At 45.3% G+C, this 25,820-nt stretch overlaps 1 long non-coding RNA gene and 1 pseudogene across 1 annotated transcript; both read right to left on the bottom strand.

Moving 5' to 3' along the window:
• Positions 1-7,050: 7,050 nt before the first annotated feature.
• On the bottom strand, positions 7,051-10,441 carry LOC129704857 (uncharacterized). The gene is made up of 2 exons (XR_008724803.1): positions 9,977-10,441; positions 7,051-9,688 (listed from the first exon to the last, which is right to left on the bottom strand). It is a non-coding gene; the product is annotated as an uncharacterized LOC129704857 (long non-coding RNA).
• On the bottom strand, positions 10,055-10,222 carry LOC129704936 (U2 spliceosomal RNA; annotated as a pseudogene).
• Positions 10,442-25,820: the final 15,379 nt, after the last annotated feature.

Below are 25,820 nucleotides of genomic sequence, written 5' to 3'. Positions count from 1 at the left end.
AATAGGTAACGTTTCGGGTCGAGAGCCTTCTTCAGACATCAATTAGAAATAAAGCCTCGGCTAATGGAGAGAGTAGAAAACACTGTGGGAGGCAACAAAATGGTATATGACTTGCAATATTGAAAGGTGTATGAAAATACATGGCTACAATACAATTTACAATGGATGCTCCAATTCCAACCTCTGTGCAAATTCACCTCCAGCAGATGGAGGTTGCAGATTCAACACTTAGCACCTCAGCAAGACAATCGATCGATGAACAGTCGGCAAAGGTGCTGCCCAAGCCATGAGATATCATCTTATATAACTACGTTAGCGTAGTAATATCTCTCCGCTCACATCGATTACCAGCTAACAGACCCAGATACGTATGAAAATATGCAGTTATGGGCCACACAACTTTCCTGTCCAGGTCAAAGGTCAGTTATCCCCACTGGCAGGGTCATGGAATTAGTCCGATCAAAGTGATCCTCCCATGTGCGAACATTGGGCCTGGCTCTGAGGTTAAATCTCATTGATTCACCAATTCTATTGAGGCCAGGAGCAGAGTTTAGAATCATTTGCAGAATTCCAAACACCTTAAGAATTTGTAAAGTAATTGTCACCTTAAGTAGTAGGTCATTATTAATTAGAATCTTTTTATTTGGGATCAGCTGTTCTGAATTGTACCTGCATCATCTCCTTTCATTGTCAAGCATTGAGTCTTAAATTACTGGAGCATTGACTTATATTTATGGTTCTATTGAATTATAATTAACTTCTTCACATTAATCATGTTGCTCAGTGAAGTTTCAAGAAAACCTGATGAGCCTTTTTCATCTCCTGTCACACGGGATATATTTATACAGCTTAATTCAAAATGTTGCCTTAAATAAATAAATCGTGATTATGCTTGAATACAGTTTGCGTTAATTGGTTCAACAATGCCAGCCTTTATGGTTCTCGAATTTAGAAAAAAAAACATAGATTGTGGTGATCTACTCAACATTTATGAATATGATCTAATGATCGGCAGAAGAAGAAAAGTTCAATTTATGAAGATATAAATGGGATAATTTTACAGGGCTTGTTGAAAGAGAGAGATCTGGTGATGTTCACCAATCTGTAAAGGTGACTGGCCAGGTTAATGACGAGGCTAATAAAACATATCGGATTCTCGGCTTTAAGGGCATATAAAAAAGGACCAATGCCTAACCTCTCCTCTCCCCCTACCGACCCTCACGGTCCCTCAGATCCACATCAGCCGGTCTCCTCTCCATCCACAAGTCCAACCTCCGCAGTTTTGGGGACAGAGCCTTCTCCAGGGCAGCTCCCAGGCTCTGGAACTCCCTCCCCCAACTGATCCACAATTCTGTGTCCCTCACCATCTTCCAGTCCCGCCTCAAGACCCATCTCTTCACCTCTGCCTATCCTTAGCCCCACGTCCCCCTCCCTTTTCATCTGGGCATTAATTGCCTCATATTGTGTTTTGTATTGAATTCTGTCTTTACTTTGTGTACTAGTCATGTCTCTACTATTTATTTCATTCCCCTTACATGTTTTTCCTCTACCTGCTAAATTTTTGTAAGTTGTCCTTGAGACTCGTGAAAGGCGCCCATAAATAAAATTTATTATTATTATTATAACCTACGCAAATCCCCCAATCTGGCCTCTCCGCATTGGAAGGTAAAAAGGAGATTTAATAAAGCAGCTTCAAAGATGAGGAGGTGCAACAACACAAGATATCAGATGCTGGGTATCTGAAAGCACAATACAAATCCTCAATAAGTCAGGTAGTGACCATGGACAGAGGAAAATAGATTCAATGTTTCAGATCAATGATCTTTCATTGAAACCCAGCAGTTTTAGTTTAGTTTAGTTTCAGGATACTGAATGGAAACAGGCACGTTGGCCCACTGAGTCTGCACCAACCAGCGATCCCCATAGATTCATAAGATCATAAGTGATAGGAGAAGAATTAGGCCATTCGGCCCATCAAGTCTACTCTGCCATTCAATCATTAATGATCTATCTCTCCCTCCTAACCCCATTCTCCTGCCTCCTCCCCATAACCTCTGAAACTCGTACAAATCAAGAATCTATATCTCTCTGCCTTAAATATATCCACTGACTTTGCCTCCACAGTCTTTTGTGGCAAAGAATTCCACAGAGTCACCACCCTCTGACTAAAGAAATTCCTCTTCATCCTCTTCCTGAAATATCGACCTTTAATTCTGAGGCTATGACCTCTAGTCCTAGACTCCCCCTCTAGTGAAAACATCCTCTCCACATTCGCTATCCAAGCCTTTCATTATTCTGTACGTTTCAATGAGGTCCCCCCTCATTCCACTAAACTCCAGCGAATAGAGGCCCAGTGCTGACAAACACTCATCATAGGTTAACCTACTCATTCCTGGGATCACTCTCCAGAGCCAGCATATCCTTCCTCAGATATAGTGCCCAAAATTGCTTGCAATATTCCAAATGCGGCCTGACAGCGCCTTATAGAGCCTCAGCATTACATCCCTCTTTTTATATACAAGCCCTCTCGAAATAAATGCTAGCATTGCGTTTGCTTTCTTTACTACTGTTTCGACTTGCAGTTTAACTTTTTGGGAATCCTGCACCAGTTAAGAAAATAATCTACACCTTTATTACTACTACCAAAGCGCATGACTTTGCTACACTATGTTCCATTTGCCACTTCTCTGCCCACTCTCCCAACCTATCCAAGTCGTTCTGCAAAATCCCTGCTTTCTTTACACTACTTGCCCCTGCATCTTTTTTCGTATTAGCCACAAACTTGGCCACAAAGCCTTCAATCCCCTCATCGAAATCATAAATGTACAACGTGAAGAGCAGTGTCCCAGCACCGAGCCTTGTGGAACTCTGCTGGTCACTGGCAGCCAAAGCCACACTTTGCCTTCTGCCATCCTGATATCCCTGCTAATACCAGATCTATGATACCATGGGCTCTCATCTTCCTTAGCAGCCTCCCATGTGGCACCTTATCAAAGGCTTTCTGAAAATCTGGGTAAACAACATCTACTGACTCTCCTTTGTCTGTCCTGCTATTTACTTCTTCAAAGAATTCCTGCAAATTTGTCAGTCAAGACCTCCCCTTGACAAAGCCTTGCTGACTTTGCCCTATTATATTGTGAACATCCAAGTACTCCATAACTTCATCCTTGATAATGGACTCTAAAATCTTACCAAGCTAATGAACACAATCCTACACACTCTAGGGACAATTTACACTTATATCAAGTCACAACCTACAAACCTGTATGTGTTTGGAGAGTGTGAGGAAACAGAAGATTGCGGAGAAAGCCCACACGGTCACGGGGAGAATGTACAAACTCCATACAGACAGCCCCCGTAGTCGGGATGAAACCCGGGTCTCTGGCACTGCAAGTGCTGTAAGTCAGCAACATTAACGCAGCGCCTACGTGCCACCACTTACCCACTGAAAACGTACTCACAGAATCACAGAATTAGAGGTTAATTCCATGCAGTTAGGCTATTCAGTCCATCAAGCCCAACAGTGCCTTCAAACACAATGCAACTGGTCCACTTCACTGTTCATTTCCCACACACTAATTATTTGCCTACAGTAATGAAAGTAGGAAAGCAACTGACACTGCAGTAAGACTGCATTTCGAGTATACAATACAATACAATACAAAACACTTTATTTGTCCCCGAGGGGCAATTCAGATGTTCCTGCAGCACACTAATAAAAATACAACATAGCATTCAAGAACTTTAACATTAGAACATAAAAACATCCCCCCACAATGGTTCCCACTGTGGGGGAAGGCACAAAGTCCAGTCCCCATCGTCTTGTCCGCCCAAAGTCGGGCCTATTGAGGCCTCCACAGTCGCCGCTACGGGGGCCCGATGTTCCCGGCCGTTCTCGCCGGGTGATGGTATTCCGACGTCGGGAGAACCCTCAGCGGCTTGGGGTGCCAGGAACGGCCGCCCTCCTACCGGAGATCGCGGCTTCCAAGCCAACAGACTGCGCCGAACGGAGCCCCACACACTGGCGATCTCGGCCAGAGATCCCAGGCTCCGAGATGTAAGTTCAGCGCCGCAGCTGGCCGCTCCACAGAACCGCAGCTCCACGATGTTTTTATCGGCGGCCCCAGCATACTGGAGTTCCAGTGCGGCGACCCAGACAAGGCATCGCCCGCTCCGCAATAGCGCTCCAGCGCCGCGCCGCCGCCAAAGCCGAGGTTCTGGCCAGGTCCCCTCAGGGAAACGTCGCTCCAGGACCCGCTGGTAGGCCGCCAGGACAGGTCGAAGGTGCTGCTCGGAGGAAGGCAGCCTCTCCGACCAGGTAGGGACTTGAAAAAGCAGTTTCCCCCTTCCCCCCCCCACCACCCCCTCACACATAAAAGATTAGACCCCCCAACTAAACACTTTAACGCACTAAAAATAATAAAAAGAAGTGAAAGAAAACGGACAGCTGCAAGATAGGCGCCGTTCAGGACAGCGCCCCCACCAATCTGTATTGTGTTCAGCGCCTATCTGTATTGTGTTCAGTTCTGGGCACCATGTTATAGGAAAGATGCTGTCAAGCTGAAAAGGGTACAGAGAAGATTTATGAAGATGTTGCCAAGACTAGAGGGTCTCGGCTATATGGAGTTGAGTAGGCTGGGTCTCTGTTCCCTGGAGTGCATGAGGATGAGGGGTGATCTTATAGAGGTGTATAAAATCATTAGAGGAATAAATTGTGTAAATGCACAGGGTCTCTTGCCCAGGATCTTTGAATCATGGACCAGAGGACATCAATTTTAGAAGAAGGGGAAAAGATGTAATAGATATCTGGTGGTGGGTGTATCGAACAAGCTGCCAGACGAGGTAGTTGAGGCTGGGACTATCCCAACATGTAAGAAGCAGTTAGACAGGTAAATGGATACGACAGGTTTGGAGGGATATGGACCAGGACAGGTTTGGAGGGATATGGGCAGGTGGGACTAGTGTAACTGGAACATGTTGGCCGGTATGGGCAAGTTAGGCTGAAGGGCCTGTTTCACTATGTAGGAATCTATGACTCTGTGACTCTTTCAGTCCAGTTATGTTAACAGAAAGAAGAATCTGTTTTCCACAAGTAAATTAAAAGATATCTTAATCAGCTATTCAAAGACAAGATTCAAAGCCAATAGGTTACATAGTCACAGTTGTACAGCACGGAATCAGTCTCTGTGGCCCAACTCATCCATACTGGTTGAGATGCCTATCTATACTGGTCGCTTTTTTATTCTCCTCTTCTTTTCCTATTCATGCATCTTTCCAAATGCTTTTTGAAGGCTGGGATTGTACCTGCCTCGATCATCTCCCCTGGCAGCCTGTTCCATGTACCCATGTTTCCATGTGTAATAAACTTTGCCCCTTAGGTCTCCTTTAAGTATTTCTCCTCCACCTTATACTCATGTCCTCATAAACCTTCTCTGTACCCTTTCCAGCTTGACAACATATTTCCTATAACATGGTTCCCAGAACTGAATACAATATTCCAAATGCGGCCTCACCAACGTGTTATACAACTACAACATGACCTCCCAGCACCCATAGTCAGGATTGAACCCGGATCTCTGGCGCTGCGAGCGCTGTAAAGGGCAGCAACTCTACCGCTGGGTCACCATACCACCCTATTTTCTTATAATGTCTTAGGATTTGTTTTACTTTTTATTCATTTAAACTCCGTAATTGTTTACATTTTGTCTCATCAAACTATTTAGTCCTTTTGGCTTATCTTGTTTTTCTCAAACATTTCTACTACATTCCTTATTACATACCATGACTGATATATTGATGCTGGGTTCGAATGCTGAAAATATATTTGTGCATTCTTGCCTCATTACGTTTTCTCACGGTCTCTTTCCTTGCAAAAATGACATCCCATAAAATGATTTTGAGGATATTGAATAAGATGTTCATTCAGCAATTTTAAGCAGGAACTCACACTGCAATGAATCCTTACGTTGCAATCATTATGTGCGATGTGTCAGCTTCTTTGGATTTCAGCCTAAAATCCTTGTAATTGCAAATCCCTATGCTAAATTTTATTGCCATGTAATATTAAAGATGGCATAAAGAATATCATAAATATAAATTAGTTGAATGTACCACCAATATCAGATAGGATTATTTTAGATAAGATAATGCTAACATAAAAAGCATAGCCTCCAGTTTATTTCGTAACATTAGCTCGTTGGACCTTTCAACATTCATAAGATATTTATTTGCCCATTATGTGAACCAATGGTTTAAAATAAAAAGCAGTTGTCGTTCGTTCAAAATTCTTCAGAAGGCAATGTCATATATTAATTTCTCAAATTGTGGTTTCAACGTCTAAAGTTTGAAATCAAAGAAATGCCAGCCATAGAAAATAGTAAGATTAAACGAGAACTTACCAGTTTGAAGTTTGATCTGTATTTTATGAGGAGTTACGATGAGGGATTTCGTGAAGAACCCCGCTTCCACGCTTGCGTGTCATTCTTCAAAGCAGCGGTGTGAGGTCACAGGAACCTATAATGATCTAACATAGTAAGATTATCAAAGAGATACCAGTTTTTGATATGATCATAAGAGGGTGGGAGCGGAGGGCACGAAATCCCTCATCGTAACTCCTCATAAAATACAGATCAAACTTCAAACTGGTAAGTTCTCGTTTAATCTTACTATTTTACTTCGGAGTCACGTGAGTGACTTCGTGAAGATTTCAAAGCTCTGTGACCTCATGCCGTGGAACGAGTCCATGCTTCACAACTGCCTTGGGTATTGGGAGAGAGCATCATTAGTAATTTTAAAACACAATTATACAAAGAGTTGTGTGGTATAATGAAAAAAAAATTATATAAATTTTTTTTAAATTTGAGAATCATAGCCCTGTAACCTTTCGGGCAATTATTTTGTTGGACATAAAATGTCTTCTTAATACAAATGATGGCTCCAAAATTTAACTGGTTTATTATAAAAACCTGTGGAAAAACCCTTTTTGAATGACCATCCTGCCATTCTGAGGATTTGGTCTGTGGGTACCTGTACAAATTTTTGCTGCGGATGTTGCTGCAGCCCTGGTGGAATGAGAGTTAAAACATTAGTGTCATTTTTAGGACCTATTTGAGCCACCTAATATAGTTTGAGTCGTGACCCTTTCATGCGGTTTCTTTTAAGAGATAAACAACTCCATTTTCTGACCTCGAATGTTCTTAGTATATTCCATATATTGTTAGATGTGTCTTGCTATACACCGTCGTTTGCCATATGGGTGTACCATAAATTCAAACACTTGACCTGAGGAAACCCGATCTGTTTTCTTTTATTAAATCCTGTATGACAACACCAGTTTCTCGGTGAGATGATCAGGGAGTCCAGGCTCAGTTTGCTTAATGGCTGGACTTGTTGTGCGGTAAATAACACCATGAGCATAACCATCTTCCTGGTCTGTTACTGAAGTGACAACGCTGTTATGAGCTACAAGCTCCTCAGCATGTTGAGAAACGACACCCACGTCCCAGATTTCGGAGTACCTGGTTTTCTTACCAGGGGTGCGTTCCCACCGCGTGCCGCTCCGTTCCTTGTGATAGGTAATTGGAGAGTGCACTTGTGGCACTATTGATGGCACTGTAGCTCCATCGATTATCATAATGGAGGCTTGTAAAAATTCCAATACGGCCAGAATGTTCTTGGCCTTTTGGTCGAGGTTGTTGTCCAAGCAGTATATGCCCCATTTCTTGATGTCCAAAGGTACTGCTTCCGTGTTGACAGTCTTAGTGCAGATGAGATGAGATTCATCGTCCTGTCTGACAGCCCAATGCCGTGCAGTGGGTCTTTAGACTCTATAAATCCATAATCCATAGTCTTATGGCATGGATGACAGCCTCCAGTCACTGGAAAATTAATAATTTTTTGGCTATGTTCAATAGGGAACATGGTTCTAAACCATCCCCTGTATGACCGAATACCATGATTTAGAAGGTCAGTCGGAACTCTGAGAATTCCAGATGCCGAGTGTAGTTGAATTATCCCTAGTACCCCATTGATGGGGCCGAACGGGGGAAAAACATCACCCTATGGCTTTGTTACATAACAATGCCAAGCTGGTTTTAGAATTTTAGTAAATAATATTGGAGCTAATGATTGCCCCTATTGTAAGCTCTATTGCCAAAGTTCCTCTTTTGAGTCAATGCCTGCCATATAGAAAACCCGCAGCTGACACCAAGTCTTATCAAGAAAAAAGAGTATCCATCTTAAAATGAATATCTAGAACAAATGTGTTTAGGGTTAAAATCAATGATAATCCTGCAACCCTACTCTATTTATTTTTAATAAATATGTTTGATACAATTCTAATGTTCCATGAAAAGTATGCTCAATCACATCTTTTGTGTACAATTTTTGTAGACCATGTGGGTTTTAGATTGTTTGGTTTATGTAAGGACAAAATGCCCTTCTGGTGTATGTTGTACTGTGGATATTGGAATGAGTAAATCTTATCAGATAACCCTGAATACTGCTGAGATTATATGAATCTGTAGTGATTATATACCATACATAACTGTAGTGTTGTAACCTCCCCTACCATCATAGGTCCCTATTTTAAACAGAAGAAAACCCCACCCACCTACCTCCATGGTTACCGGTGGTTGTGTTATTTCCTTGGTTTTTTGACAAAGGAGGTTCTGGTTTGATATCTCTTGTTCGGGGTTGTGTGGGAGGTTGAGGTTCCCGCATCTTCCAGGGTGGCCGCCCTGGCCATACCCTAAAAAAGGATCCTGCGGGTTATTGATTTCTAGCACTGCCACTGGTATGAGCCACATTATTTATGGCGTTGCCTGTGGCCGGTATCATGCTCCAAAATAGGCCCTTGCGCTGGCCTTGATGAGCCCCAGTGTCTTGGCTTTGTCCACTCACGGTTCTTTGTTTGCAAATGGTAGCATTTTTTGGGGTCCCAGTGCTGGCTGAATGGCCGCCTTCCATGTGTAGTTCAGATCATATTGCATATTACTAAACAGAGCTAGTGCGTCTAGATGGTCTTTGGTTACCTACATTTAGTCCAGGGTGCGAGTGTATTCTATGATGCCTTCCGTCAATCCCTTTAAGGTTCTCTGGATCTTGAGGTCCTGGTTCCTGATGTTCGTCCATATGCTGCCAAATGCATTGGTTTACACTGGGCACCCGTAATGCCTCACCGTTGCCAGGTGGCAGATGTCTGGCCAGTGTCTGTAAATTTTTTCCCTGTTGGCGTTTGTGGCCAGACATATAGTAATACTATTGCCATCCTGGATCCAAGTCTACCCATGTTTGACTTGGTTAAAGTAATCAGCCACCATGTCCAGCAGAGTCCCTGCTGTGTTAGGATCATGGGATGCTGTATTACCAGGCTCTGGCCCATCAGGGTCCTGCCTACTCTTTTTTATAGAGTTAGAGATCTCTAGGGTCCCGCACGGGGTACCCATGTGGGGCTTAACTGCTGCCCACTTGTCTTTTGTTCTGCGGACCCCTCTTGCAAGTCAACCCAGAACTGACCCACAGTGCTCCCCTCTGATGGGGTAGAAACATTGTGCAGCCCTCAAAGAGGTACTGCTGTGGGTTATCACGTTGGAGCAAGGCTCCATACACCGCTTCTTCCCGCTCCAGCCCTCTCGGGCGCTGGTTGCCGGCGGTTTTATGCAAAGTCGGACCCTTCTCAGTCCACTACCTTGTTTGATTTGTGTCTAGCCTACCGCTCGGCCACATGGATCTGGCCGGTGCGGGGCCGACATCGGGCACAGCTGATCCCACTACGGTTGATCCAAGTGCCGCTGGCTGCTGCTGGCTGCCCGCTGTTCCACGGTCCTCCTTCTCCAGCTTGTCCTTCCTTCCGTGGAGTGGATATGGCCGGTGTGGAGGATAACTGGCACAGCTGATTCCATCTATTCCTTTACCCCGGCTCCAACGCTCTCAGCGCTCCTGGCTGCTCCTTTTATCTTAGACCCCTGGGACCCACCCCCGTACTGACGGTACTGGTCCCTTGCGGTCGTTGCAGCCGGTCAACCCCACTCTAATGCCCTCAATTCTGGGCACTCCTACTTATATGGTCCTTAGCTAAGGAACATATAAGACATTAAAACTGATGATAACAGCTATTATAGATTTTATTTAATATATGGTCCCTAGATAAGGGACGTATCAGATATTAAACTGATAAGAACAGATACTACACTTGGTCTTAGCCAAAAGGCCTAGAAGCGATCATTGTAACTAAAACCCCCGCTGGGACCGACCCTGGTACTCACATACTGGTCCCTTGTAGTAGATTGCAGCCAGTCAACTGCCAAGTCCTTTGCTGCTGAAAAATGAATTTTCTCACCGTGCTGGAGCGAAGTTGGGCACAGGTGTTTTCCTCCTCCGGGAATCGATGTGCCCATGCTGCTCCTGCCGTTGCCAGCTCCTGCCGTTGCCAGCTCCTGCCGTTGCCAGTGCTCCTGCCGCTGCCGGCTGCTCCTGCTGCTGCCCGTACTCCTGCAGCTGCCCGTACTCCTGCAGCTGCCCGTACTCCTGCAGCTGCCCGTACTCCTGCTACTGCCGCTGCTGCTGCTGCTGCTGCCGCTGCCGCTGCCGCTGCTGCTGCTGCTGCCGCTCCTCCGCGGTTCACCCGCCGGCCTTCTGCAGCTTACATGGACCCGGTCCATGTCTGCACCTAGAAGGTAAGTTGAAGGAAACGCAGGGTCTCTTACCTGCTGTTCCCGACTTTCCTTCTCCCGCTGGTGACCGTCGTTCCCTCCGTTGCGGGTTGGAGCCGCTCGGACCAAACCCCGGTGTTCACGGGCCTGGTCCTTCGCGGCAGTTCCGCAGCCGGTAACCCCGGCTGTTCCTATAGATCCCCTGGACCCTGGGCCTTACCTTTTGGAGAAGGTTTTCGTCCCCAACGTCCCGTTCCTACTCCATAAGTGCCTCTGCACTCGCTGAGCGTTTCGAGCCCCGGTACCGCTGGTCCGAGCTGTCTGTCCCGCAGCCTCTGTGCTGGCTGCTAGCGACTGGTCCCAAGTCAGTCTCGCTTGAGACTGGCATACGGAACCTCTTTGCTTTGCTTCCCGCCCGGCCGAGAGGTGAATTTTGCCGGTGCGGGAGCAAAGTCGGGCTCAGGTTGTTCCCCTCCAGGGAAACTCGTGCTGTTGCTGCTGCCGGCTGCTCGCCCTCCACGGGTCTCCCCGCCGGCTTTCCGCAGCCACCTAAAAGTAAGTAGTAAAAGAGGGAAAACGCAGAGTCTCTTACCTGCTGTTCCCGACTTTCAAATCTCCCGCTTGGGGAACGCCGTTCCCCCTGTGTGACTCGTTGCAATGCGTGTAGCGATATGACACGCAAGCGTGGAAGCGGGGTTCTTCACGAAGTCACTCACGTGACTCCGAAGTAAAATCAGCAACAAACACATTAGTTTCGTTTTGAGCGCGGAAACAAGTCCTTCGGCCCACCGAGTCCGCGCCAACCAGCGGCCCCCACACACTAACACTATCCTATACGCACTAGGGCCAATTTACAATTTGACCGAAGCCGTCAAACGTACGTCTTTGGAGTGTGGAAGTGACCGGAGTACCCAGAGAAAACCCACGCAGTCACAGGGAGAACGTACAAACTCCATACAGACAGCACCCGCAGTCAGGATCAAACCCGGGTCTCGGGCGCTATAAGGCAGTAACGCTGCACCACTGTGCTGCCATGTTTTATCTTTGCATATGCAACAATGTTTTTGACCGAGCAATATGTTGATTTTTGTCTGCAATGCTGTTGTGGAGTTTGAAATCCTTCCAACCAGCTGGATTTATTTTTCAGGAGTGCATATCATTCTGTACACAAATATGTTTTAATATCCGCAGGTTGTCAACGTGGGAACACTGAGTGGACTCGTAAATGCGTGTTGATTTTACTTGTTGCAATCATTCACTTATTAAAATACTATTGTCTAGAACTTAGCAAAAATGTGATTGAAGTCAGATCACTTAACATTATTCACGTATTTATTTGATTAACTGCATTGTAAAACTATTATTTATGTCAGGGTGCTTTTAAATTTAGTATGCACTGTATTGTGAAACAGCGAGAAATACTAGGAATCCAAGTAGGTCACGGTAAATACTCCTTAACATTTGATTTTAGAACGCATTAAATGCTGTTTGGTGGTTTTCAAATGTGCTTTGCATGCTTAAAGCTATTTCCATAGCAACAAATCATGCATTTCCCAAGGAAAGAAAGTGCCCTAGAAATGAAATTGTACAGGTATGATGACTGGCGCAGCAAAGGGGCACAGTCCAGCCTTGTTGAATCCCATAGGCATCAGACACATCAAAGGCTGCGTGTCAGGGTTGAGGACATTTCCGTTTGGTTTGAGATCAACTTGGAGAGCAAGAGGAAAGATGGAGTTTTGTGGTCCACACAGGTACAAAACGCAGAGATGGAGCTAGGAAAGATAAGATAGACACAAGAAGCTGGAGTAACTCAGCGGGATAGGCAGCATCTCTGGAGAGAAGAAATGGATGACGTTTTGGGTTGAGACCCTTCGTCTACCTTCGGTTTAGACCAGCATCTGCAGTTCTTTCATAGAAACATAGAAACATAGAAACATAGAAATTAGGTGCAGGAGTAGGTCATCCGGCTCTTCGAGCCTGCACCGCCATTCGACATGATCATGGCTGATCATCCAACTCAGTATCCCATCCCTGCCTTCTCCCCATACCCCCTGATCCCTTTAGCCACAAGGGCCACATCTAACTCCCTCTTAAATATAGCCAATGAACTGGCCTCAACTACCTTCCATGGCAGAGAATTCCAGAGATACACCACTCTCTGTGTAAAAAATGATTTTCTCATCTCGGTCCTAAAAGACTTCCCTCTTATCCTTAAACTGTGTTCTGGACTTCCCCAACATCGGGAATAATCTTCCTGCATCTAGCCTGTCCAACCCCTTAAGGATTTTGTAAGTTTCTATAAGATCCCCTCTCAATCTTCTAAATTCTAGAGAGTATAAACCAAGTCTATCCAGTCTTTCTTCATAAGACAGTCCTGACATCCCAGGAATCAGTCTGGTGAACCATCTCTGCACTCCCTCTATGGCAATAATGTCCTTCCTCAGATTAGGAGACCAAAACTGTACGCAATACTCCAGGTGTGGTCTCACCAAGACCCTGTACAATTGCAGTAGAACCTCCCTGCTCCTATACTAAAATCCTTTTGCTATGAATGCTTTCTACTTTCCTGTTTTTGCCACCAAAGTGGATAACCTCACATTTATCCACATTATACTGCATCTGCCATGCATTTTCCCACTCACCCAACCTATCCAAGTCACCTTGCAGCCTCCTAGCATCCTCCTCACAGCTAACACTGCCCCCCAGCTTCGTGTCATCCGCAAACTTGGAGATGTTGCATTCAATTCCCTCATCCAGATCATTAATATATATTGTAAATAGCTGGGGTCCCAGCACTGAGCCTTGCGGTACCCCACTAGTCACTGCCTGCCATTGTGAAACGGACCCGTTTACTCCTACTCTTTGCTTCCTGTTTGCCAGCCAGTTCTCTATCCACATCAATACTGAACCCCCCATACCGTGTGCTTTAAGTTTGTATATTAATCTCTTATGGGGGACCTTGTTGAAAGCCTTCTGAAAGTTCAGATATAACACATCCACTGGTTCTCCCTTATCCACTCTACTAGTTACATCCTCGAAAAATTCTATAAGATTCGTCAGACATGATATACCTTTCATAAATCCACGCTGACTTTGTCCAATGAATTCTCCACTTTCCAAATGTGCTGCTATCCCATCTTTAATAACTGACTCCAAAATTTTCCCCACCACCGATGTTAGACTAACTGGTCTGTAATTCCTCGTTTTCTCTCTCCCTCCCTTTTTAAAAAGTGGGGTTACATTAGCTACCCTCCAGTCCTCAGGAACTACTCCAGAATCTAAAGAGTTTTGAAAAATTATCACTAATGCATCCACTATTTCTGCGGCTACTTCCTTAAGTACTCTGGGATGCAACTTATCTGGCCCTGGGGATTTATCGGCCTTCAATCCATTCAATTTACCTAACACCACTTCCCGGCTAACCTGGATTTCACTCAGTTCCTCCATCTCATTTAACCCCCGGTCCCTTGCTATTTCCGGCAGATTATTTATGTCTTCCTTAGTGAAGACAGAACCAAAGTAGTTATTCAATTGGTCTGCCATGTCCTTGTTCCCCATGATCAATTTGCCTGTTTCTGACTGCAAGGGACCTACATTTGTTTTAACTAATCTTTTCCTCTTGACATATCAATAAAAACATTTGCAGTCAGTTTATATGATCCCTGCCAGTTTTCTTTCATAATCTATTTTCCCTTTCCTAATTAAGCCTTTTGTCCTCCTCTGCTGGACTCTGAATTTCTCCCTGTCCTCTGGTAGGCTGCTTTTTCTGGCTAATTTGTACGCTTCATCTTTTGTTTTGATACTATCTCTGATTTTCCTTGTTATCCATGGATGCACTACCTTCCCTGATTTATTCTTTTGCCAAACTGGGATGAACAATTGTTGTAGTTCACCCATGCAGTTTTAAATGCCTTCCATTGCATATCCACCGTCAACCCTTTAAGAATCATTTGCCAGTCTATCTTGGCCAATTCACATCTCATACCCTCAAAGTCACATTTCTTTAAGTTCAGAACCCTTGTTTCCGAATTAACAATGTCACTCTCCATCCCAATGAAGAACTCAACCATATTATGGTCACTCTTGCCCAAGGGGCCACGCACAACAAGACTGCTAACTAACCCTTCCTCATTACTCAATACCCAGTCTAGAATAGCCTGCTCTCTCGTTGGTTCCTCTACATGTTGGTTTATAAAACTATCCCGCATACATTCCAAGAAGTCCTCTTCCTCAGCACCCTTGCCAATTTGATTCACCTAATCTATATGTAGATTGAAGTCACCCATTATAATTGTTTTACCTTTGTTGCACACATTTCTAATTTCCTGTTTGATGCCTTCCCCAACTCCACTACTACTGTTAGGTGGCCTGTACACAACTCCCACTAGCGTTTTCTGCCCCTTAGTGTTTCGCAGCTCTACCCATATCGATTCCACATCCTCCAAGCTAATGTCCTTCCTTTCTATTGCGTTCATCTCCTCTCTAACCAGCAAAGCTACCCCGCCTCCTTTTCCTTTCTGTCTATCCCTCCTGAATATTGAATATCCCTGGATTTCATTTCACTGCACATCTCGTACGTGTATGTGACAAATAAATTTGACTTGACTTGACTTGACTTGGATGTTCAGCTTGGTCACCCTGGAGCCATGTCTCCGTGATCCCAACTATATCATATTCATTAATAACTATCTGCACATTCAACTCATCCACCTTATTACGAATGCTCCTTGCATTAAGATACAAAGCCTTCAGGCTTGTTTTTACAACACTCTTACCCCTTATACAATTATGTTGAAAAGTGGCCCTTTTTGATTTTTGCCCTGGATTTGTCTGCCTGCCACTTTTACTTTTCACCTTGCTACCTATTGCTTCTACCCTCATTTTACACCCCTCTGCCTCTCTGTTCTTGCACCCATCCCCCTGCCACATTAGCTTAAATCCTCCCCGACAGCACTAGCAAACACTCCCCCAAGGACATTGGTTCCATTCCAGCCCAGGTGCAGACCGTCCTGTTTGTACTGGTCCCACCTCCCCCAGAACTGGTTCCAATGCCCTAGAAATTTGAATCCCTCCCCCTTGCACCATTTTTCAAGCCACGTATTCATCTGCAATATCCTCCTATTTCTACTCTGACTAGCCCGTGGCACTGGTAGTAATCCAGAGATTATTACCTTTGAGGTTCTACTTTTAAGTTTATCTCCTAGCTCCCTAAATTCACCTTGTAGGACCTCATCCCTTTTTTTACCTATATCGTTGGTGCCAATGTGCACCACGACAACTGGCTGTTCACCCTCCCCCTCCAGAATGTTCTGCAGCCGTTCAGTGACATCCCTGACCCTTGCACCAGGGAGTCTCGTTTGCGGCCGCAGAAACGCCTATCTATTCCCCTTACAATTGAATCCCCTATTACTATTGCCCTTCCACTCTTTTTTCTCCCCTCCTGTGCCGCAGAGCCACCCATGGTGCCATGAACTTGGCTGCTGCTGCCTTCCCCTGATGAGCCATCTCCCCCAACAGTATCCAAATGGGATACCTGTTTAGGAGGGAGATGACCGCAGGGGACTCCTGCACTACCTGCCTACTGCTTTGCTGGCTATTGGCCACCCGTTCCCTTTCTGGCCTCTTACCTTTTACTTGTGGTGTGACCAACTCGCTGTACGTGTTATCCAAGACTTTCTCAGCATCGTGGATGCTCCAGTATGAATCCAACCGCAGCTCCAATCGTTCAATGCGGTCTGCCAGGAGCTGCATCTGGATACACTTCCTGCAAACGTAATCACCAGGGACACAGACCATATCCCTGATCTCCCTCATGTTGCAGGCTGAGCCAAATTAAATCAACCCCCTCACACTATAAAAATCTTTATCCTTTAAACTGTACCTTTACTAATAAATACTGTACCCTTAACTCACAGAACCCTTAACTCACTGAACCATTAACTCACAGAACCCTTAACCTGAAAGCAGAAATGCAAACCTGGGGATGCACTCAATCAGCTGCTTCCTCTGGTCCTCTTCCACCAATCAGAGGCTTCCACCAGACCCCTTCTCTGGAAGTGAGATGAAACGCTGCAGATTTGGGTAACTCCTCCTCTCACTCCAACGGCTCCCCGGCCTCTATGAAGGCAAGCCCCACGCTCGATTTTTAACTCACCGCCCAGGTAACTCCTCCTCTCGTTCCAATGGCTCCCCGGGCCTCCTACACATTTCTAGCTAGGAAAGAGAACCTCCTAAGTGAATACAAGGACTTAGGATTACATTAACATAGCCAACCACAATGGTTTTAAACACCGCATTACTACCTCGGTCTCTGCACATGGGCATGGGGTAAATAAGTAGAGAGAATCGGCTGAAAGATTTTGTCGGAAAAATGGCTACCAATTCATAGGGTACTGGAGTCAGGAATGGTGAAAGATTTTCCATCTAATGTTTTACTTCTTCCACAAGCTATGATTGGAGGGCAGTGTAGGAAAGAAAGAGAATAATAAGGAGAAGGAAAGCAGCAGAGTGGTACAGTATGAGGGCTGGTATGTGTGTTCGTACATTTGTGTGTGTGTGTGTGTGTGTGTGTGTGTGTGTGTGTGTGTGTGTGTGTGTGTGTGTGTGTGTGTGTGTGTGTGTGTGTGTGTGTGTGTGTGTGAGTGTGTGTGAGAGAGAGAGAGAGAGAGAGAGAGAGAGAGAGAGAGAAAGAGAACCACAAAGGAACTGAAGGTCATTGGTAGGTTGTTAATTGACTGGCAGGGAAGGGCAGGTCTCAGTCATAGAGTCATACAATGTAGAAACAGCCCCTTCGACCCAACCTGCCCACAACGACCAACATGCCCCATCAACACTAGTCCTGTGTTTGGTCCATATCCCTCCAAACCTATCCTATCCACGCACCTGACTAAATATTTTTTAAACATTACAATAATACCTGCCTCAACTACTTCCTCCGGCAGCTCATTGCACACACTTACTATCCTTTCTGTAGTAAGATTCCTATTACATTTCCAAACCCCCCCTCACTTTAAACCTCTGTCCTCTAGTTCTCGATTCCCCTACTCTGGGCAAGAAACACTGTGCATTTACCCAATCTATTCCTCTATTCCTCTCATAATTTTGTACACCTCTATAAGATCACCCTTCATCCTCCTGCACTGCAAGGAATAGAGTCCGAGTTTGATCAACCTCAGGCCCTCGAGCCCTGGCAACATCCTCGTAAATCTTCTCTGCACCCTTTCCAACTTGACAACACCTTTCCTTTAGCATGGTGCCCAAAACCGAACACAAAACTCTAAATGTGGCCTCACTAACATCTTATACTACTGCAACATGACCTCCCAACTTCTACACTGAACACTCTGATGGATGATGGCCCATGTGCCGAACGTCTTCTTGACCACCCGATCTACCTATGATGCCACTTTCAAGGACTTATACACCTGCACTCCTAGATCCCTCTGCTCTATAACATTCCCCAGAGCCCTGCCATCCACTGTGTCGGTCCTGCCCATGTTAGACTTCACAAAATGCAACACATCACCTTTCTCTGTATTAAATTCCATGTGTTGAGATGTTGGTGGATGGAGTATTTGCAAGTTGCTGAGATGTTCAAGGTGACCTGAGTGAATTGAAAGAGCGTGGAGTATTGGAGAGAAAATGCCAGTGGTCACTAGGAAAGACAACAAACTATTCTGGAAGAACTGATTGTCCCAGACTCTCAGGCAGTGGTTTGGTTGAGGCCGAGCATGTTAAGTAATTCCCAGTTAAGAGATGGTTCAGTGTGCATGGGTTTAATCTGTACAGGGTGATTTTAGACACACATTGGCAGAACAAACATTGTACATTATACATCAAGGCGGAATAACGTTCAAATCCTTCATTTTGTTCTTCCTCGGTCGGGGGCCCCATGCCCTCCGTTCACGGGACGGTCTTGACTCCTGTAGCTGGCGGCGTTTGGGCCCTCCGCGTCCAGGTGTTCAGCTCCCGCATCAGGGGGCTGTTAGCTCCTCCGCGCCGGGCGATCGAACATCGCGTCGGGGCTGGTTGAACCTTCTGCGGCATTGGAGCTCCCGACTAACCTCTCCCGAGATACGAGTACCCTCAGTATGAGAATGAAAAGGGGAGTTAAAATGTTAACAACTAGGAGATCCAGCAGGCCTTGGCACTTTGTACTTTTCTTTACCAGACGAATGTGTGCAATTTTGCACCCTGTATCTTTGGGAGTAGACTTGGCTTAAAAATAGTGCAAGATAGGTTCAGAGTTGACAGGTTAAATGAGTGGTTAAGAAGGAAGTCAACCTTATCAGAGATTCTAAGCAGGTTTAAGACAGGTTGTTTTAATATTTCCTTAGGAGGATTGAGACTGAGATAAGGAGAAGATTCTTTACTCAGAAGGATGTAATTCTGGAGAAATCCCAGACATGGATGGCCGAGGATAGTCAGTCATATTATTATGATTCAAATATAATTAATCAGATCTATATCACCTTGCAGTTTATGGGAGATTGAAAATTAGCCTCTGGGTTTAGCACATATCAATAGAGATGACACTTCATAGTGCCTATTAAGAACTTTGCAACATCATGCATTTGCCATTTAGTTCATGTAGTTCATGAACTACAGTTGCTGGTTTAATCTGAAGATAGACACAAAAAGCTAAGCTGGAGTAATTTAGCAAGTCAGACAGCATCTCTGAAGAAAAGGAATAGGTGACGTTTTGGGTCGAGAGCCTTCTTCAGACTCATATTTAGTTTAGTTTAGAGATAAAGTGTGGAAACAGGCCCCTTGGCCCACCGAGTCCGCGCCGACCTGCGATCCCCGTACACTAACCCTATCCTACACGCACTAGGGACAATTTACAATTTTACCAAAGCCAATTAGCCTACAAACATGGACGTCTTTGGAATGTGGGAGAAAAGCGGAGTACCTAGAGAAAACGGGTGAACGTATAAACTCCATACCGACAGCACCCGTAAATGCAAATATTCTCCTCGTTTGTGGAGATAAGAATTGGCCAGGCCATGGAAGATTGAAACACTTGCATGTGTCACTTAACATTGGGGAAGTGTTGAAACTCTGACAACGGTCTGGAAAGTAAAACACAGTGCACACGAAAATCAGTGAGCCTCCCTTAATACCCCCCTTGTATTCTTGCTATTTTCTAATTAGCTTACACAAGATAACTATTACGATGCAAGAGGTACTGCCACCTTGAGAGTGGAAAGTGTTTGATAGCTTTGTTGCAATTTGCTTTTAATTTACCAGTGAATAGTTTTCTACTGGATTGCAAACCTAACTGTGCAAAAAACCCAAAGGGCATTGAAAAAATGTAAACCTCTGAATGCTAAATGTTAATATGGATGAGCCTAATTACTTTGTCCATTAAATTAATAACATTAGTTTTCCTGTTTAAAACAAATGAGCTAAGTGTCCTAACTGTTATAATGATGGACAAGAGTAATTCATATTAATCTTTTGTAAATTGTTGTGTTATTAATGATTGTGTTTATATAATATTGGTTTCTATTTACATTTCTGAACCAGATCCTATGTGTCATTTGACTGTGGAATTGTTTTGATAGTTATGAAAAAGGAAATGTCATAAAGCCTTTGACCTCCTGCACTCTGCCAATGAAGTCTAATGCCAGCTCAATTGACACATTGTTATGGTCTGGTGAAATTAGTAACACTGTCCTCAGGACTCTTCCATTTCAGATATCCAGCCATTCCTGTTTGTGAGGGAACTGGCCACTTCTGATGGCAGAAGAGAAAAGAGGGCTAATGAAAGGCCACTGACATGCAATGTAAATTCATTTTTTTCTATTTTCAAAGCTTGAGAATTCCACCATTCCTTCATATCAGACTGCCAGCAAATGCACACATTTTATCACATAATCCATGTACTTTTTTTTGACTCTCCTCCATACTCATTCATCTCTGTCGATTTAGACAATAGACAATGGCAGGAGTAGGCCATTCGACCCTTCGAGCCAGCACCGCCATTCAATGTGATCATGGCTGATCATCCACAACCAGTACCCCGTTCCTGCCTTCTCCCCATATCCCCATATCTTTAAGAGCCCTATCTGCATCTCCTCCAGACTGCTCAGTTGCAATTAACCGGCTTTCCCCACTCTCTCACTGCCAGCAACACCATGTGTGTCTTAAGTTACACTTGATTTCCACCTACAGTAATTATTAACATTTCCATTCCTTCGTAAATATCCATCCCTCCCTTAAAATTGCGGGTTTCTATTTTTACCAGCTCTGATGAAGGGCCATCGACCAGCAATGTTAAACTCTGTTTCTTTCTCCACAGATGCTAACTGTATTTCCACCATTTTCTGGTTTTATCTGACACCATACAGAAGAACGGTCTCGATCCGAAGCGTCACCCATTCCTTTGCTCCAGAGATGCTGCCTGACCCGCTGAGTTACTCCAGCATTTTGTATTTACCTGCCATTCATATGATATTCTGCCTCTTGTTCTTGCCACTAATGTGGATAACCTCACATTTATCCACATTATACTGCATCTGCCATGGATCTTCCCACTCACCCAACCTATCAAAGTCACCCTACATCCTCATAGCATCCTCTTCACAGTTCACACTGCCATCCAGCTTTGTGTCATCCGCAAATTTGCTAATGTTGCTTTTAATTCCTTCATCTAAATCATTAATATATATATATTGTGAATAGCTGCAGTCCCAGCACCGAGCCTTGAGGCACCCCACTAGTCACTGCCTGCCATTCTGAAAGGGAACCGTTAATTCCTACTCTTTGTTTCCTGTCTGCCAACCAATTTTCTATCCATGTCAATACCCTACCCCCAATACCATGTGCTCTGATGTTGCCCACTAATTTCCTATGTGGGACCTTATCAAAGGCTTTCTGAAAGTCCAGGTACACTACATCCACTGGCTCTCCCTTATCCATGTTATTGTCTACCTGAACTTAGTTGTTAGGGATAAAAATTCATTTATTTTTATTCATTTTTGAATGACAAATAATTTCAATTCAATTCAACATGTATAGGTCTATTACCAAGAAAATCTTGGAACTTTGCACATTGTTCATCAATGCTCAGCATAGTCTACTCTTCTGCCTCACTTTCCCAAAGTTTACTTATATTTAGAGCCTTGTTTTCTGACTCGCCCTTCTCCCTCTTAACCTGTATATCGAATACCGTTCAACGGTGACTGCTAGCCAAGCGTTACTGCACCATTAACTAATTGACAAACTCAGACTAATTATTCATTATTTTTGTTAGCTGAAGGACATATCGTTCCAGGAAAAAATGAACACAATATTCTAACTATGGCACAACCAATAATTTATACAAGTTTTCCATTAGCTTCTTAAGCATTATTTCCCATTTAAAAATGTAGCATATAATTTGCTTTTGAAGGTTTGTATATCTGAACCCTGATTTTTTTAAATGTGCACATTTTATGCATCTCCTGTCTCCAAAATACATCATTGAGTTTTCAAGAGCGGGCAGAACGGGGAGAGCGGGGAGAGCGGGCAGAGCAGGGAGCGGCAGAAAGCGGCAGAGAGCGAAGAGCGGCAGAGAGGCATGGAGGCAGAGGCAGGAAGGCAGGGAGGCAGAGAACCAAAGAGTCAAATAAAATAACGCGGAATAATAAAATAACGTCTTTACCTGAGCCCGTGCTCATGGTCCGGTAGCCCTGAGAGTGAGTTTAAGATATTCTCCCTTGAATTTTATTCAAAGGAACGCAGTGTCATTAATACATGGTAAAAACACAATTACATTTACTGAGGAATGTGGATCGATGCATTGATGACACATTGTATTACTACCTGTTAACTACTGGCTGTTAACAAGTGCTAACAGTGGCAGTTAACAAATCGTTTTCGTCTTAGTTGAATAAAGTGATAAACGACTCAAATCTGTCTGCAGTACTCATTAAACCCGAACTGGAAATTAAAAAATAGGGGAACACCATTCCCCTGCGTACTCACCCCCACTCCCCCCCCCCCCCCCCCCCCCCCCCCCCCATTTCCATCACTGTGGGACAGGTTGGCTGGTGTGACAAGTTGCAGGGCTGCCAACTCTCATGCTTTGAGCATTGGACTCACGCCCTCAAGCAAACTCTCACACCCTCACGCTGATCAGAAATTTCTCACGCTCAGTGGTGAGAAATTGTGTGATCAACTAATTTTTCAAAACTCGGATAAACTGCATGGTACGTGGGTGTTGGAGAGCCGGGGCTGCGGGAGGGATGGGAGCAGAACCAGCAGTGGGAACAGATGTGGGGAGCCGGGACTGTCAAGTGTTTATGGGGCTGACGCTGCAGCTCCGGCCATGGAGCACTCCGGAGTGCAAGAGTCCCGGGCCGTCAGAGACGTCGGAAGCGTTGTGTCAGCTGCAGTGAGAGTCTCTGTGCCGAAGGGACTGACTCTCAAAGGGAGATGGAGAGAGAGAGAGGGGAAGGAGACAGGGAGACAGTGGAGAGAGAGAGGGGGGTGAGAGGGGTGAGAGGAGAGAGAGTGGAGAGACAGAGGGGGCGTGAATGGAGAGAGAGAAGAGGGAGGGGGGAGAGAGAGTAGAGAGGAGAGAGAGGGGAAGAGTGAGGTGGGAGAAGGGGGGAAGAGAGAGAGGGGTGAGAGGGGTGGAGAGGGAGGAGGGAGGAGAGAGGAAAGAATGGGAGAGAGAGGGGGGAAGAGAGGGGGGTGGTAAAAGGGGAGAGAGAGAGAGAGTTAGAGAGAGAGAGAGAGAGAGGGGGGTAGAGAGGGAGAGAGAGAGAAGGGGGAGAGGGAGAGACAGAGGGAGAGAGGGGGAAGAGAGAGAGAGAGGGAGAGAGAGAGAGGGGGGAGAGAGGGGGGGGAGCGAGAGGGGAAGAGGAGAGAGAGAGAGGGGGAGAGAGGAGAGACAGCGGAAGAGAGGGGGAGAGAGACGGATGAGAGTGAGGTGGGAGGGAGAGAGAGAGGGGAGAGAGAGAAGAGAGAGAGGCGGGAATAGAGTGAGGGGGGAGAGGGAGAGGGGGATAGGGAGGCAGGACTGCCAACTCCCATGCATTGAGCGTGAGAATCACGCATTTCACCAAATTCTCACGCTAATCACAAATTTCCCTCGCTCTGTTGTGAGAAATTCTGTGATCAACGAAAATGTCAAAACTTATATCAACTGCATGGGCCGTGGGTGTTGGAAGCAGAAGCAGCGGCGGGGACAGATGCGGACGGGGAGCGGGGCTGGCGAGTGTTTGCCGGGCTGGCGAGTCGCTCACTGCAGCTTCAGCCATGGGGCAGCCTCAGTGCAAGAGTCCCGGGCCGTTGGAGGCGTCGACACGTTGCACCGCTGCCTTGAGAGTCTCTGTGCCGAATTCGCCCAGGGGACCGGCATGGATCAGGCTGCGGCTCGGTGCATCCTGGAGGACAACCAGTGGCTGCTGGAAGTAAGTACCAAGCACTGGGTAGAAACGGTGGAAGATAGTGGACTTCAAATGGGGGTGGTTGGTGAAAGCATCCTGCTTGCCTGCTAGATTTTCACTTACTGTAACTGCAGGAAAAATGTTCCCGATGTTGGGGGCGCTCAGAACCAGGGGTCACAGTTTAAGAATAAAGGGGGGGGGGCAGTTAGGACTGAGATGAGAACAAACTTTCTTCACTCAGAGAGTTGTGAATCTGTGGAATTCTCTGCCACAGAAGGCAGTGCAGGCCAATTCACTGGATGTTTTCAAGAGAGAGTTACATTTAGTTCTTGGGACTAATGACATCAAGGGATATGGGGATAAAACTGGAAAGAGGTACTGATTTTAGATGAAGCCATGATCATATTGAATGGCAGTGCTGGCTCGAAGAGCTGATGGCCTATTCCTGCACCTATTTTCTATGTTTCTATGCTTGAGTATATGGCAATAAAACTTGATCACTTGATTTTGAAGCATTCATGCATGGTGGAGGCATAATGTAGTCATAGAGTGATACAGTGTGAAAACAGGCCCAACCTCCAAACCTGTCCTATCCATTTGTCAATCGAACTTTTTCTTAAATGTTGGGATGGTCCCTGCCTCAACTACCTCCTCTGGCAGCTTGTTCATTACACCCATCACCCTTTGTGTGGATAAAGTTACCCCTTAAAAAGTTACCTCTTAAAAATACTTCATACAAAAAACATTGAAATCATACTTCTACAGCGCACTAAAACATGATTTTAATACATCAAATTTCAAAAGGTTCCTACCCTGGGAGGGGGGATACCCTTCTTCCACTCCCTCACCGGGTACCCCCAAGGCCAGTGATCAGTGATCACACAGCCCCCCCCCTTTCTAAAACGCTCCAATCCAATTTAAAGCATATATATTGCATTCAAGTGTACGTTAAAAGACTCGCTACAGTATGCACCATATTGCACAATTTCAAGCTGAAAAATGCAAATGTTTCGTACCAATGGGAGGGGGACACCCCCCCCCCCCCACCCCCACCCCCACCCCCACTGGTCACTATACTCCCTCGGGATTGGTCTCTCGCAATTTCTCACTCCCAACTCTCACCCAATGTTGGCAGCCCTGCAAGTTGGGCCAAAGCGTCTGTTTCCACACTGTATCACTCTTTGACTCCATGACTAATCCTGCCATAATGTAGATAAGCCTTTGCCTGTGCTGTAGATCAGCAAGTGGAGAGGGGAGAGAGGATAAAGGGAAGACAAAATGCTAGGTGCACTTTTTGGGCCAGTTTGTTAGAAAACAGCTTACCAAGCTGCAGAACCCACCATTTCCCGTCCCATGCTGATATCCTTCTGACCTCTACTCTGTCACTAATCATCTCAACATCTACTTAATTACAGTTACAGAATTCAACAGTTGAGTTGCGTTTAGTTTATTGTCCCGTGTACCGAGGTACAGTGAAAATATTTTGTTGCGTGCTGACCAGTCAGCGGGAAGAATATACATGATTACAATCGAGCCATTTACAGTGTATAAAGGTAATAACATGAATAACGTTGAGTGCAAAATAAAGCAAGTAAAGTCCGATCAAAGATAGTCCGAGCGTCTCCAATGACGTAGATAGTAGCTGAAGGCTGCTCTCTGGTTGTGGTAGGATGGTTCAGTTGCCTGATAACAGTTGGGAAGAAACCGTCCCTGAATCTGGAGGTGTGCGTATTCACACTTCTTTTACTTTTGCCCAATGAGAGAGGGGAGAAGAAGGTGCAACACGTCC

The sequence above is a fragment of the Leucoraja erinacea genome, chromosome 16 (assembly GCF_028641065.1).
Source record: "Leucoraja erinacea ecotype New England chromosome 16, Leri_hhj_1, whole genome shotgun sequence".
Classification (NCBI taxonomy): domain Eukaryota; kingdom Metazoa; phylum Chordata; class Chondrichthyes; order Rajiformes; family Rajidae; genus Leucoraja; species Leucoraja erinaceus.
The sequence above is the reverse complement of the archived record's forward strand: the minus strand, read 5'-3'. Positions and strand labels throughout refer to the sequence as shown.